The sequence below is a fragment of the Bubalus kerabau genome, chromosome 10 (genome assembly GCF_029407905.1).
Source record: "Bubalus kerabau isolate K-KA32 ecotype Philippines breed swamp buffalo chromosome 10, PCC_UOA_SB_1v2, whole genome shotgun sequence".
NCBI lineage: Eukaryota > Metazoa > Chordata > Mammalia > Artiodactyla > Bovidae > Bubalus > Bubalus kerabau.
Window position 1 is genome coordinate 34,155,978 of NC_073633.1, and position 14,271 is coordinate 34,170,248.

The following is a 14,271-nucleotide window of genomic DNA, read 5'->3' on the forward strand; positions in this document are numbered from 1 at the left end:
AAAATCTTGTATCAAAAACTCATGTTGATTAGATTTGAAGAAATAACTCTGCCTAATTCATGGATATGGAGACAGTGTCAGGGTTCAGAAAATGGCAGTTCTCATCTCAGTCCATTCTTAAGATTATAAATAACCTCTGGAGTAATGCTCAATGCCAGGCTTTAGTGGGAATTTAACATTATGGAATGACAATTATTAGTAACTTGCTGGGCAACCATGGCCAAGGCACTGAATTTCCTATGCTTCCGTTTCATCGCCTATTCTGCCCCCAATAAGCTAAAGATGAGGAAGTCAAGCTGTTTCTCAGGTTTACTGAGGAGCACATCTAAAGGTCATTATTTGAAGTAAAGGGATCAATACCACATTTGGTGTCACTATCCTCATGGTCACTTGCAGGTCTGGATCAAAGCCATAACTGATACGCAGTACTTCTTCCGAGGTTCTTACCTTGGGACCTTGAACCCCGAGGCCATGAATGGGCTTTAAAATGAGCCCACCTGCTCTGATCTAGGGGCAGGACACCCACTGACCCAAACAGCTTAAGAAGCATTGTCCTACAGTAAGCCTTGGTTACAGGTGTACCAAAAAAAAAAAAAAAAACAAACAAAAAAAAAACCAGCCACACTGCCTGATGGAGAGGAAAAGTCTAGGAGGATGGTCACAGAAGCCAAAGGAAATACACAGGATCAGATCTCAAGGAAACCATCAGGACTTCACCTTGACCTTCTGGGTCATCTATCCATTCGGACTGAGCCTATCTGTCAGAATGGAATTTCTCCAATCAGCAATACCTGCTGCTGCTGCTGCTGCCAAGTTGCTTCAGTCGTGTCCGACTCTGTGCGGCCCCATAGATGGCAGCCCACCAGGCTCCTCTGTCCCTGGGATTCTCCAGGCAAGAACACTGGAGTGGGTTGCCATTTCCTTCTCCAATGCATGAAAGTGAAAAGTGAAAGTGAAGTCGCTCAGTCGTGCCTGACTCTTAGCGACCCCATGGACTGCAGCCCACCAGGCTCCTCCATCCATGGATTTTCCAGGCAAGAGTACTGGACTGGGGTGCCATTGCCTTCTCCTCAGCAATAGCTACAGGATCATTAATAATAAGCAGAAGAAATGACTGACTGAGGAAGGCAAAAGGCAGGAAGCACCTGGAGGAGCTGCCAACCATCCAATACCAAGAACACCTGTTGGAAGGAAAGCCTAAGGATTTCATAGGGCTTTGTTGGTGTGGAGGAACAGGCAGATTCACAACAAAAGGGCTGTAAAGAGTGGTAAACATGAGGCTGTCTTGTTCAAAGTATGAGAGCTGAGAGTGAGGTCTGGGTCTGTGGATCAGAGTCAGGATGAAGAGATGGATAATTCTATAGTATCAAAAGGCAGTATCAAAGGGTAAGAAAGAAAAAAAGTTAAGTCACTCAGTCGTGTCCGACTCTTTGCAACCCCATGGACTGTAGCTTTCCAGGCTCCTCGGTCCGTGGGATTTTCCAGGCAAGGGTACTGGAGTGGGTTGCCATTTCCTTCTCCAGGACCAAAGGGTAGTACCAAAGGGTAGTAGGTCCCAAACAAGACCCAAGTCCCAGCCCCAAAAGAGAAACCATATTTGGAAGTAAAACTAAAGGGATTTGTAGGGAACACTCCAAGGAGAGGGGAATGGTGCAAAAGAAGGACAAGAGCTCAGTTGGGATCTTCAGAAACCAGGTTTGAAGGTGGCACTTAGAAAAAGAGGGAGAGAATTGGAAAGGATTCCAATTCCTGAGATCCAGGCAACAAATAAAATACTCTAACACTTACAGAGCAACTTACAGCTTACAAAACATTAGGACATTCACTATCTCATTTAATCCTTATCACCCTGAAAAGCTGGTGTAATTTTCTTTATTTGACCCATGAGGAAACTGAGGCTAGGAAGGGTGGATTATGCGACTTGTTCAAGGTCACTTGGCGAAAGTCAGAGCTGGGACTGCATCCCAATGCTCCCACCTCTCCTGATTGTTATCCACCTGGAAAACCTTTATGTTAACTCCTAAGGGGCAAGGTTGATGTGATTACAAGGAACTCCACTCCCACCACTATCCCCGCCACTTGCCCTAAAATCTGGGGAGGAGTAGCGCCCCCCGGTGCCAGGGAGGGGACCCGAGTGACGCGGAGCCACAGCCTGGGGTTTCCCTGTCCTGCGGGGCTCTGAAGAGCGAACGGCAGAAACCACGGCTCTTATACTCGGAGCAGTCAAGTAACGCTCCAGCAGCAGCTGCCGGTTCGGGGCTTAAAGTGCGAGGGGCAGTGCTGGGCGAATTCCCTTCCAAGCGATCCTAGGTCCGGGACCCAGACCGGGCGCCGGCTTCTCCGTATCCCAGGCTCGCCCCTGCCCCACTGGTTCCTTCTGGCGGTTCCCCAGTGCGTTGAGGAGGCGACAGGAGCCTGGGGTGGAATATTGGGGTGAAAGAGCGGGTCGACTCTGGGGCAACAGTTTCCACTTCTGATCCTCCGGGTCAGAACCATGAGCAAACCCTGACTGGAAGTTTGGGCATCAAAGGTTTCAGATCAAGTAGCAAGTTGCCGGGAGAGCAGTAGAGGCGGGGGGAGGTGGGGGTCTGGGGTGGGGGTGGCGATAGGGGAAGAAGGGACAGGCAGGAAGAGATGCCCCTTCCCACGCAGCCCCCCTGCGGCCCCGCGGGTGGGTGGCCGGTCCGTCTCTGCAGCCCGCGGGTGCGGAGAACGCGCCGGGCATCGGGCACCGCGCATCGGGCACCTGGGCGCAGCGCAGCCCCTCCTCGCCCGGTTCCGCGCTCCTCCCCACCTGCCCGCCGCCTCGCCCCCGCCGCGAAGACTCACAGTCCGCAGAAACTGGATCTCGTCCTCGCCTCCTTCTCCCCCTTCGGCCATGGCTCCCGAGGCGTCGGCGGTGCCCCAACCTCCGGCGCCTCTGCTTCCACCGGCAGCCGCTCGGCGTGCGCCCGCAGCTGCTGCGCTCTTTCTCCTCCTCCTTCTCCTCTTCCTCCTCCTCCTCCTCCGGCTCCTGGCTCTGCCTCAGCAGCACCGAGCTAATCCCCGACCATATAGGGAGCTGGGCAACACTCCACTGCACTGCAGAGCGCCAACGCCAACCAAGCAGCCCGCCTACCCTCTCGCCTCTCGCCCCAGCCAAGTGCGCGGCGGCCACCGAGCCCGCGGACAGCGCAGCGCCTGGCGCACAGAGCGGGCGGGGGCGGCGCTGCGACCCGGGCGGGGGCAGTGGGGCCTCCCCCGCAACGCACCGCGCCGCGCCGCCAGCTCAGCGGAGACGTGCGCCCCGCGGCGACGAGAGAGTGCCCCTACCCTGCTCGGATTCGCAAACAAAGGCCAGTTGCTTAGCTCCAGCGTGCCCAGACTAGGCATCTACCCTCTCTCTTTGCCCACTCTGCCCTCGTGCGTGTGTGTGTGTGTGTGTGTATGTGTGTGTATTGGGCTCCAATGCTTTGCTCAAACCTGAGTGCCTCGTTCGGACCCCCAGCCGCGGAAGGCTGAGAGAGGCGTGCCTGTGATCTTCTGATCAGCAGAGAGCAAACGGTGCAATGAGGGTGTCTGTCCATTCATAACAAAGTTTGCCTTTGCCTTTGCTTGCATGGCCCTTTCTGAGAACCCCTTCTCCTCTGCAAAACCCAGTCAGTATGTTTTACCAAACTGCTTGATTATCCATTGTTGGTGGACGGAGTACCATCTCTCTGCACCTCAGAAACCTTCCAGGGATTCCCCCATTCCATCCACAGTTCAGAGGTTAGGTGGCATGAATCGGTTCTCTCTGCCTACCCTCCTCTCCTAAATTTCTTCTGCATTTTAGGGTACCAGCCCTGGGAACTCTGTAAAAGAGAAACAGTAGGACCTCTTCTGTCTTCGGACTGCTGACATCTCACTCAGCCTTAGGTCACTTTCTGGAGCTGGGAGGCTGTCAGATTGTTCATTGCTAAAGCTGAGGTTTCGGGATGTCCCCTTCTGTCTGCTGGCCAAGAAATTCCAGGGCCAGAGAAGCTTTCAAGAGAAGGCACGCTAGGAAGAGCTGCACACCTAGGTTGAAAAGAAACCAGGAAGAGGTATGGGTGACAATTCTGGGCTACTGGTGGCACAGAACACTGGAAACCTCAACCAATTTCTCAGCTTCCTTGTGGACAGCCTCTCTCTTGATTCTGCCTTAAGACCTCTTTCCTGGGCTCCAGTTCTGCTTTGTCTACTGGACATCAGAGATGCTAAGAAGAATGTGGTGTTGTTGTTTTATATTTTACCAAAGCTGCTTCCTTCCAGAGGTTGCACCTTTACCCTTGTTCCTCTTCTGAAGCCTGCCTAGAATAAACCAAGCCATCTGCACATCTTGGCCCTTTACATATCGGAGGGCACCTGTCATGCTCACCCTCATCCACTTTTCCCACCTCCTGACTAAAGATTCCTCTTTCCCTCACCGTCCTCTAGCATAGTTTCCAAATCCTCCATCGTCTCTGATGGCCTTGTTATAAGCATTCCAGTTTGTCTTCTTCCTCCTAAATCAGAGTGCTCTCCTCCTTTGGACAGTCTGTACACAAAGCCTAATTGGATTGGCTTTGGAGCAGAACCAATGACACTTTATGTGTGCATTTAACTAGAATTTCTGTAGGTTTTTTTTTTTCTTTCCCACATGAGCCACTAACATCAAAACTTTAACAATTTGTTCATGTCCAAATATTGATACTTAAGTACCAGCTTTAAAAAATATTTCTATTATAATTTATTTTATTTCTATCTATGGTCCCTTAAGACATTTTTAAAATCTAGATTATACCATTTCAAAGTGCTGATTATCACTAATCTATAGTATGGCCTACCTTTGCCATACCTTCTTAGATGATGTTGCATACTTTCATCTAAGACTATTTGACAGGTAAAGAGCCTACATAAATATAGTATTTTGCATCCCTAATTTTTTCTTGTTCATGAGACTACAAATACCTTTTCACACACTTTACTGAAATCAAGATATGTGAGATAGAACACTACTTGCTTTATTGGTCAAATAACCTCTGAGAAAAAGGAAGTGGTAATGAGTGATCTAACACTGTGAATGTATCCAATTGGATTTTGGGTGATCCTTACATTCCTTTAGTGTATTTAAAAGTGAGCTGTTTAAGTATCCAGTCTAGGATTGATTCTGGGGCTCAGCATACATTTGGGGGAATGTAGAACATTTGTCCCTATGTGAAATCCTCTTCCAATCTTTAAAAGTCCCCCAAATTCACCAATAGTGATGCTCTAAACAGGTGAAAACATTATCTCATCACTTTAGGATTTATTTAATCCAGGTCTGCAGATATAACACTGAATACGACAGCTGAATCCCTTGTTCTCAGAGACACTTGAAAGAAAGGAAACTGGGATGGATAAGATAGATAGATGACAGATTTCAGATATTGGGCTTTGTTAGTCCTTCCGTGAAGCCTGGGAGAGAATAAACTAAGACTGTTACTTGTCGTTAAGTTATACATCTGGTAAGTGCGAGAGCTGTCATTCAGATATGGACTGTCTGACTCCAAGCCTAATACTTTTTGGTACTTTTTATCCCGTGCCACCTTGCTTCTAGGGCAGTAAAGTGGAAACCATCAGTTTGATGTACCCCTTCCCCACCACCCGACACCATCACATATCACTTGTTCTCCTACACCCTGTATTTCAAACTGTCTCTTGGAAAATTAGTTACTCTTCATAGAAAACTAGAGGACTTGGACCTCAGTTCTTAGAGGACTTAGCATCTACTATAGTCTCATTGGAAAAAGCCAAGCCGCTCAGGTTTCTAAATCCTTGAAAGTTGTCTGTCATTATTAAATTTTCCGGAAGGTGTCCACAGAGCAATAAAATACCATTGGGATGCTCAAGTTATTCAAAGACAGCCCTGGAAGCTAGCAACTTTGGAGGTAGGGCGCTGAGCAGCCAATATCACCAACAGCTGGAAAGCACACTGTAACAACTCTGAGGCTTATGGGGCCAAACTGGACATTTTTATCCTTGCATTTATATATGTACATTTATATACATTCCTTTTACCATACATATTTTAAAGGCCTGAAAAAATCTAAAGCCTGATTATTGAAATAAAATTCATGTATTTATTTTTCCCTCTGGCAAATTCTCAAATGAAGTATTGGTCCTGAGGATTTTCTCACATTACAGGGCCTTTTATTTGTGTTTTACCAGAAAGATTGATATAGCTTTAAAATATTAATGAAAAATTGCTGTAGTCATATAATTCAGTATCTTATTTGCTATGCTTTATTACTCATGGTGGTCAATTGCTCAAGTGGTATTAATAAGGCCAGGGCTGTGGATTCAATTCCAGGAGGGCCAGTTAGTCTCACTCTAATTGCTGGTCAAAGACCTTGGTCCCTTTACTCTGGCCAAGAGCCTCATAAATCTTTGCTGGTTTATCCATAGGAAAGGCAGGTCCAAGCCTTGTGACTAACTAAGACCTACCATGCTTGGAGACACAGAAGCTAAGAGGCCACACTTGATAGAGATAGCCATCCCCATCGTATTAGAGATATATTAAACTCGACACAACATTGAATCCGTCTTCAATATCCATTTCAACCTCACTTCCCAACTACAGGAGTCATCCATCTACTGAAAATACATTTCTCCAGTTAATTGTGCTCATGACTTTGGCCTGAGTTGACTCAGATTCCACCTGGGGAAAGTATCAAAGGCAATGATAGAATAACTGTAGAGGAGGGGCTGACCTCTGCTAGCTGCCACCTTTTTTGATCCAACACTACACATGTAAGTACTATTTGTAAATTGACTGAAGATTTATTTAATTTTTCATTAACAAATAGAAAAAAAAGCACATTTCTGTGCTTTTTCTCTAAGTATTTAAATTGTGAAGCTCTTTTACTGATGGGAGGGCAAGAAAGGATTGTCCCCAATTAAGCCCATGAACAGAAATAATTCCTAAAAAGGACACCTGCTTTTGATTTGGCCCTGATTGGAATGATGGCGTATAAACTTACAGATGTCTTTTTTTTTTAATTTAATGTTAAGCAGTGATTATATTAGTTTCCAAAATGTTTTGCAATAAGTTACTCAGTTGATAGCTTCCTTTGGTCCAAAGAATTGGCCGCTGCTGCTGCTGCTGCTAAGTCGCATCAATCCTGTCCGACTCTGTGCGACCCCATAGACGGCAGCCCACCAGGCTTCCCCGTCCCTGGGATTCTCCAGGCAAGAACACTGGAGTGGGTTGCCATTTCCTTCTCCAATGTAGGAAAGTGAAAAGTGAAAGTGAAGTCACTCAGTCGTGCCCGACTCTTCGCAACCCCATGGACTGTAGCCCACCAGGCTCCTCTGTCCATGGGATTTTCCAGGCAAGAGTACTGGAGTGGAGTGCCATTGCCTTCTCCGCCAAAGAACTGGAGTTCATACCAAAAAGCCTTGACTTGAATTCCTTTTTTTCATTAGCAAGGGGACAGATGCAGAGAAATATTTGTCTTCTTCTACTGATATCTGTTTTATCTCTTTTATAAAAGTCACAGACATCACAACTGCTTAACATAAACAAGATGTCATAGTCAAGAAGACCTTCCTGCAGTTAACACATGAAAAATGTCTTTATTCTTTTTCTGACACCTTAAAATTGGAAGATTATATAATAAGGTTAAATCGCCACTTTAGTGAACCACTCAAAGAGGGGACAAAGGAGAGGGGGTTAACTGAATTTCAGCAGATATGGAAGGCTTCCCAGGTAGCTCAGTGGTTTAAAAAAAAAAAAAAATGCCTGCCAATAAAAGAGACACGGGTTCGATCCCTCAGTTGGGAAGATCCCCTGGAAAAGGAAACGGCAACCTGCTCCAGTATTCTTGCCTGGGAAATCCCATGGGCAGAAGAGCCTGGTGGGCTGCTGCTGCTGCTGCTGCTAAGTCGCCTCAGTCATGTCCGACTCTGTGCGACCCCATAGACAGCAGCCCACCAGGCTCCCCTGTTCCTGGGATTCTCCAGGCAAGAACACTGGAGGCTACTACTTAGCAACTAAACATCAGCAAAACAACTACGGATTTGGAGGCAAGCTGAGCACACCAGCAGAAGCCTGAAGGGTGGATCCTCGCACCCCCGGTCTCCTTGGAGCTGAGCTTCAGGGCATCTCCAGCTGGAACAGTTGTTAAAGCAATAGATTAACAATAGGACCATTGCTCATTTACATTTTCCTCCAGGAAAACCACGATTTAACCTTAAACTTGTACTCTGGCTAGTACATGGGACCAAGTTTACACTAAACAGATGAGGGTCTGAGTTCTATGACCCTGAGCAGGTGATTTAAGCTCTCAGAACCTATTTCATCTGGAAAATGGGAATTAAAAGACCTACTTCTCAAGGTTCCTTTAAGGATTAAATGACCTAGTGATTAGAAAATGCTTAGCAGAGTAAAAGTGCTCAGTAGGAAATCCTGAGATCTCTCTTGCAGATCCATCCCATTCCTCTTCCTTTGTATTGGTTTCCAATGCCTGCCCTTCAGATCTATTTGTATGCCTCTTTAAAAATTGAAGTATAGTTGATTTACAATACTGCACCAATATAGGGAACTGTATTCTACATCCTGTAATAAACCATAATGGAAAAGGATATCTTAAAAACAATGTATATAGGCCTGCCTTTCTTAAAGTTCCTTTCTCGTTTGATTTGTCATGAGGCCTCTACCCACCAAGAAAGACACAGTGCCTCTGATTTCAGGACCCAATTTCCTGCCCCAGTAAGCAAAACATTCTGGGCCGATCTCACGTGTTGTGAGTTCATGGTGAAGGCCGACACTGCTTTTCGGTGTTTGTTTCCCATGGAGTTTTGTTCCGAGCTATATTATGTCCACATCTTTAATGAGAAATGTATTCTGTTGCCATGGCATATTGAAATTCATGGCTTCCTCTGGTAGGTGGAATCTTCCCTGCCCACCTCCATCGTCAGGTTTTGCCTAGGGCTTTATGAGATTGAGATCTATGAAACTACACTTAATCAGATAAGTCTCAGTTACACTCAACTCAATGCCTTTGATTTCTAATTTCTGCATTTTAATTTTTCCTGCCTGCAGTTCAGTGGCACAGATTTATTGAAACTGTTGCCAGCAACAATTTGCTCTGACCTGCTACGGTTTTAAGAGTTGCTGCTGAAATAGGCAGGTACCCAGTGGGAAGGAGATAAATGGAGTTTCGTGTCATTTATTTCAGGTACCAGGGTAAGACCCACATTTCAGGAGGTAATAATGGAAGTAAACAACTTTTATTCTGGTTCTAAAGTAATGTTTCCATAACCAACTTCTGGGTTAATTTGTCTTTTCAGCCTGTGCTGAGCAGATCTCATTTCCAGTGTCTTTGAGCTGGTGAAATTTCCTTTACAATGATTAAGGAATTTATCAAAGCAAATCTTCTTGCTCTTTACAAGGATGCACAATTTTCCATTGGCATTCAGAGCTGCAATGTCCTGGGACGCGAGCTCGGCTTTTGAAATTTCTTCTCAATATGTCACTGCTGCTGACAAGTGTGGCAGATCACTCCAAGACTCTGATAAGAGTTCGGAGACTGGCAGGGCTCCTGGTTGCCTCCTGTTGCTCTCATCTGAGATCCAAATAAAAGTCAGAGGTTTTAAACTCTACCTACCTCATTCAACCTAGAGTTGAAGAGGAGATAAGCGTTCTAGCCCATTGAGTCCATAGACCAATAAAAATCTAGAGGAAATTTTCAGCAGTACCATGAAGTTGCCAGCTTTTCCTGTTGCTTTGTAAACACATTAAAAAATCCAATTGCTAATGCCAGCTTATTAAAAAGCAGAGACATTACTTTGCCAACGAAGGTCCATCTAGTCAAAGCTAGGGTTTTTCCAGTAGTCACGTATGGATATAAGAATTGGACTATAAAGAAAGCTGAACACCAAAGAATTGATGCTTTTGAATTGTGGTGTTGAAGACTCTTGAGAGTCCATTGGACAGCAATGAGATCCAACTAGTCCATCCTAAAGAAAATCAGTCCTGAATATTCACTGGAACGACTGATGCTAGAGCTGAAGCTGCAATACTTTGGCCACCTGATGCGAAGAGCTGACTCATTTGAAAAGACCCTGATGCTGGGAAAGATTGAAGGTGGGAGGAGAAGGGGGCCACAGAGGATGAGATGGTTGGATGGCATCACTGACTCAATGGACATGAGTTTGAGTAATCTCCGGGAGTTGGTGATGGACAGGGAAGCCTGGCGTGCTGCAGTCCATGGGGTTGCAGAGTCAGACTCGACTGAGTGACTGAATTGAACTGAACTGAATGCCTAGACCATTGTTTTATAAAATAAAGAACATTTTAGCATAACAGTAGAAATGACAAATCTTAGAATTAAAAATAAATTTTACTTTATAAACAACTCACTACATAATTTCTTTCTTCCTATCTTTCTATCTTCCTCCCTCTCTCTCCCCTCCCCCATCTACCCTCCTTTGCTGCAAAGGAGATGCAAACATCATCAGAGACAAATTCTGGTCTAAGAATCAACCTCCTTATTCTCAGATTGGGAATACGGAGCCTCGCTGAGGTTTAATTGAACTGATGAAAGCTGGAGCTGCACTCAGACCTTCTGGCTCCTTGTCTGGTATTTATTTTCCAGTTTTCTTTGTAATGAAATTCAGGGTAGTGTCCCAGAGGTACAGCCTGATCCTGGAGTATCTTCCTAATCATCAAATACAATTATTTTGCCTTCTCTTAAGTTGTAATGTTAAGTGAATTGACGATGGTCTAATTCTTTAGAAATAAAAAATACCTGTTTGGGAATTCTCTAGTGGCTAACTGGAGTCCTTGTTCCCAAGGAATGATTTCCTAGTCTTTAAAACCAGTAACAACAAAACAAACCCAGAAAGTTAAGATTGAGGTCAGTCTTAAAGATTCTTAACACTTATACATTAAAACAGTATGTTGAAGTGGTTTGGGAATAGGGTGGTTCCAGAATAGCCTTCATAAAAGCGGAGGATTGATTTACTAAATTACATGACCAAATTGATTGTGTGAAAGTCATTTTCCATGACCTTCGCCCTGTTAGTTTCTACCTCAATATTTAAGTCTCTGATCTCCAAGGTTAAGAGCGACATCCCAAGCATGGCATTTTAATTTTAGTTCTTGTTCTCCTCTTTGACCATTGAATTATTTAGCCCTGTCAATGAGTTACTATTTCTTGGAACTAACGCTATTCCTTCCTTACCCTTAGGGTCCATCCTTGAGGAGCACTACCCTGGCACTCCTATGTCTCCACCTCCTTTGATGACTTCTCTTCCTCATTAGGAATGGGCATTCCCCAATATTCCATCTTTGACCCTCCTTCATCCTCTATAAAATCCAAGCCTGTCCTTTCTTATAACTTTAGCTACCACCACCTCTAGGCCCAAATCTTTATTACCAGTTCTTCCAAGTCCCAAACTCATTTTGTTTAACCTCATGCTGAATGTTTCCAACTGTGTGTATCACAGTTTCTTCAAACACAATGTGACTAAAGCAGAATTCATCTCATAAGTAAGAGCCCTCCGCATGAACTCTCCTTTTCCACATCAGCTGTCTTCTTTTTCCTCCCAATGTCTACATCTCTGTTATTGGTACCACCATCCTTGAAAGAACAATTTCTAGAATCAAGCCTTTATTCCTCCAGTGACGTGGACAAGGGAACCAGCAGAAATAATAAATACCACTCAGTCAAGATATTAATACACTCTGCTTCTCCCTGTTGTACTGCCCTGCTTTTACTGTCTGTAAGAAATAAAATAAAAAGTATGGGGAGGGATAAATTAGGAATTTAGGACTAACTGCTGCTGCTGCTAAATCACTTCAGTCGTGTCCGACTCTGTTCGACCCCATAGACGGCAGCCCACCAGGCTCCCCCATCCCTGGGATTCTCAAGGCAAGAACACTGGAGTGGGTTGCCATTTCCTTCTCCTAGGACTAACAGATGCACACTAATATATATAAAAATAAATAACCAACAAGGACCTACTATATGCACAGGGAACTATACTCAACATTCTGTAATAACCTATAAAAGAAAAGAATCTGAAAACAAATAGATATATGTATATCTGAATTACTTTGATGTACACCTGAAACTAACACAACATTGTAAATCCGCAATTTTTAAAGTCTTCATTTTTAAAAAAATTTAAGAAAGTATTTTTTAAGTATTTTTTTAAAAAAAACTTCAATTTTTAAAAATATAATGCCCTCCCCCCCACGAATCACCCTCAAACTAGAGACCAAGGTCATCTAGACTTAAAATATTTAAAAGCAAAGACAAGATTCAGAAGTTAATGAGAGAAAATGAGCTTGGCCAAAAGACTTCTGGAGAAAACTGTGATTCTTCTCGAATAGGTGTGGTATCTACCTGGATCAGCAAATTTCAAGGTGTATTCACTCTGGAACCCTATGCTTTGAATCCTGGTATCAATATATATTAACTTTGTGAATTTTGGTAAGGCACCCTGCTCTTCCTTGCTTCAATTTCAAAATTAAAAATTGTTAATAGGATGGTTGAAAAATTAAAAGTGGTCACTATCTGAAAAGCTTTTAGAACAGTGACTGGTAATGAACAGACACTGTGTTCAAGTCTGGTTTCCCAGAAGTAGACCTGAGACATGGATTTAGGAGTTGATTCCAGGAAATACCTGTAAGTGATGAAGGGAAGGGAAGGGAAGAAGCAGGCAAGGGAAGAAAGCCAGTAAGGGGTAAGTTATCAAGTCAGTTTCCCCTGTGAGAAAGTGGACACTTAATCTCACTGGGGAACTCTGGGGGTCAGTAAGGAACACCCACCTCAGAGTCACCCCCAGAAGGACAAGGAGGCTGGGGTATTTATATACTAACTCCGGTCAATCAGTGTTGAAGCCTGCTCCCAGGGAAGTGAATTCTCTGGCACTTTCACCAGCTCTGGCTGCCAGAGAAAGCCCTCAGGCAGTTGGAAACTGGGCTGGCAAGTCCCCTACAATAGTAGGGCCCAAGGAGATACTTGGGGACATTGTCTACCAGTATGCTCAATAAATATACATCGTCATCATCACTGTTGAAGTCCAAAGGCAAAACCGATGAAAGCCAGGCTCTCCTGGCTGAGAGGAGAGAGTAGGGGTGATGAGCCCAAGGTTTGCATGGGGAACTCAGTTCTCTGCACAGAATCTTAGAGATCTACAGAGCAGTTTGAGAAGCACAGTTCATAGTGGCTGCTCCTGGGATCCTTTCCATCCTTAAGCAAATGCAGCTTAGTCCCTGAGACAAACTATAAACATAGTATTGTAAGGTAAGCAGCGATGGAAATTAGGACTTTCTCAGTGTCCAGCAAGTGGAGTAGAAGTTGTTTGAAAGGCTGAGATTGCCATAAACTGGGGCTGTCAGAATGGATGCTAGGGAGTAAATAGGATGAAACTCAGCCCTATATGCCGGCTGTCTTCCCAAGGTGGTGCAGTGGTAAAGAATCCACCTGCCAGTGCAGGAGACGCATTTTCGATCCCTGGGTCGAGAAGATCCCCTGGAGGAGGAAATGGCAACCCACTTCAGTATTCTTGCCTGGAAAATTCCATAGGCAGAGAAGGCTGGCGGGCTACAGCCCATGGGGTCGCAAAGAGTCAGACACGACTTAGTGACTGAACAACAACATGACGATTAGTTGTCAGTTACAAGAACAAAGGCAGAGTAGAGTTTACAAGAGGTAGCAATACACTGATTGGGCCCAAGTGTTTTCTAGATGCCAGTTATCGCCCAAGAGTGTCCTAGATGCTAGGTATCAATGCCGAAAGCCTAGGGGCTGGGACTTGCTGCTTTGGAAGGTCTGTCAGTTACCCTGGAATATGCAATGTGATTTATGCTAGCTGTGTTGCCATTCTCCCTAAACCAGCACTCCTAAAGGCAGATCCAGCTTTCAGTCTCTCTCTCCACCCCTGCACAGATTTTCCATCTTAAACATTACCTTTCATATCATAATAACTATCAACAACTCTTTGAGGTAGGCATTTTTATTACCACTTTATAGATGAGGAGATTAAGAGTGGAGGTTAAGGAATATCTCTAAAGTTAAATTTGAATTTGCACCATAGTCTATCTCATTTCAAACCCACACCAAATCACTATACTTGATGCCTTCATTTCAAGCAAAGAGGAGACAAAGAACTCTTTTAATTACTTGAAATTTGAAATAGTCACATTAGATCCTGCAGACTGATTTAAAGCACTTATATTGATAGTTTTTTTCTTCTGAGTATCAGCACTGTTATGGGGACTGCTTCTAAGGCTCCTTC

At 44.6% G+C, this 14,271-nt stretch overlaps 1 long non-coding RNA gene across 2 annotated transcripts; it reads left to right on the plus strand.

Moving 5' to 3' along the window:
• Positions 1–898: 898 nt before the first annotated feature.
• On the plus strand, positions 899–11,692 carry LOC129621165 (uncharacterized). Of its 2 annotated transcripts, none has more exons than XR_008699028.1 (5): positions 899–2,433; positions 3,815–5,486; positions 6,602–6,771; positions 10,464–10,604; positions 11,214–11,692. It is a non-coding gene; the product is annotated as an uncharacterized LOC129621165 (long non-coding RNA). The 2 variants fall into 2 exon arrangements; XR_008699029.1 differs by having other exon boundaries at positions 907–2,433; positions 3,815–4,064.
• Positions 11,693–14,271: the final 2,579 nt, after the last annotated feature.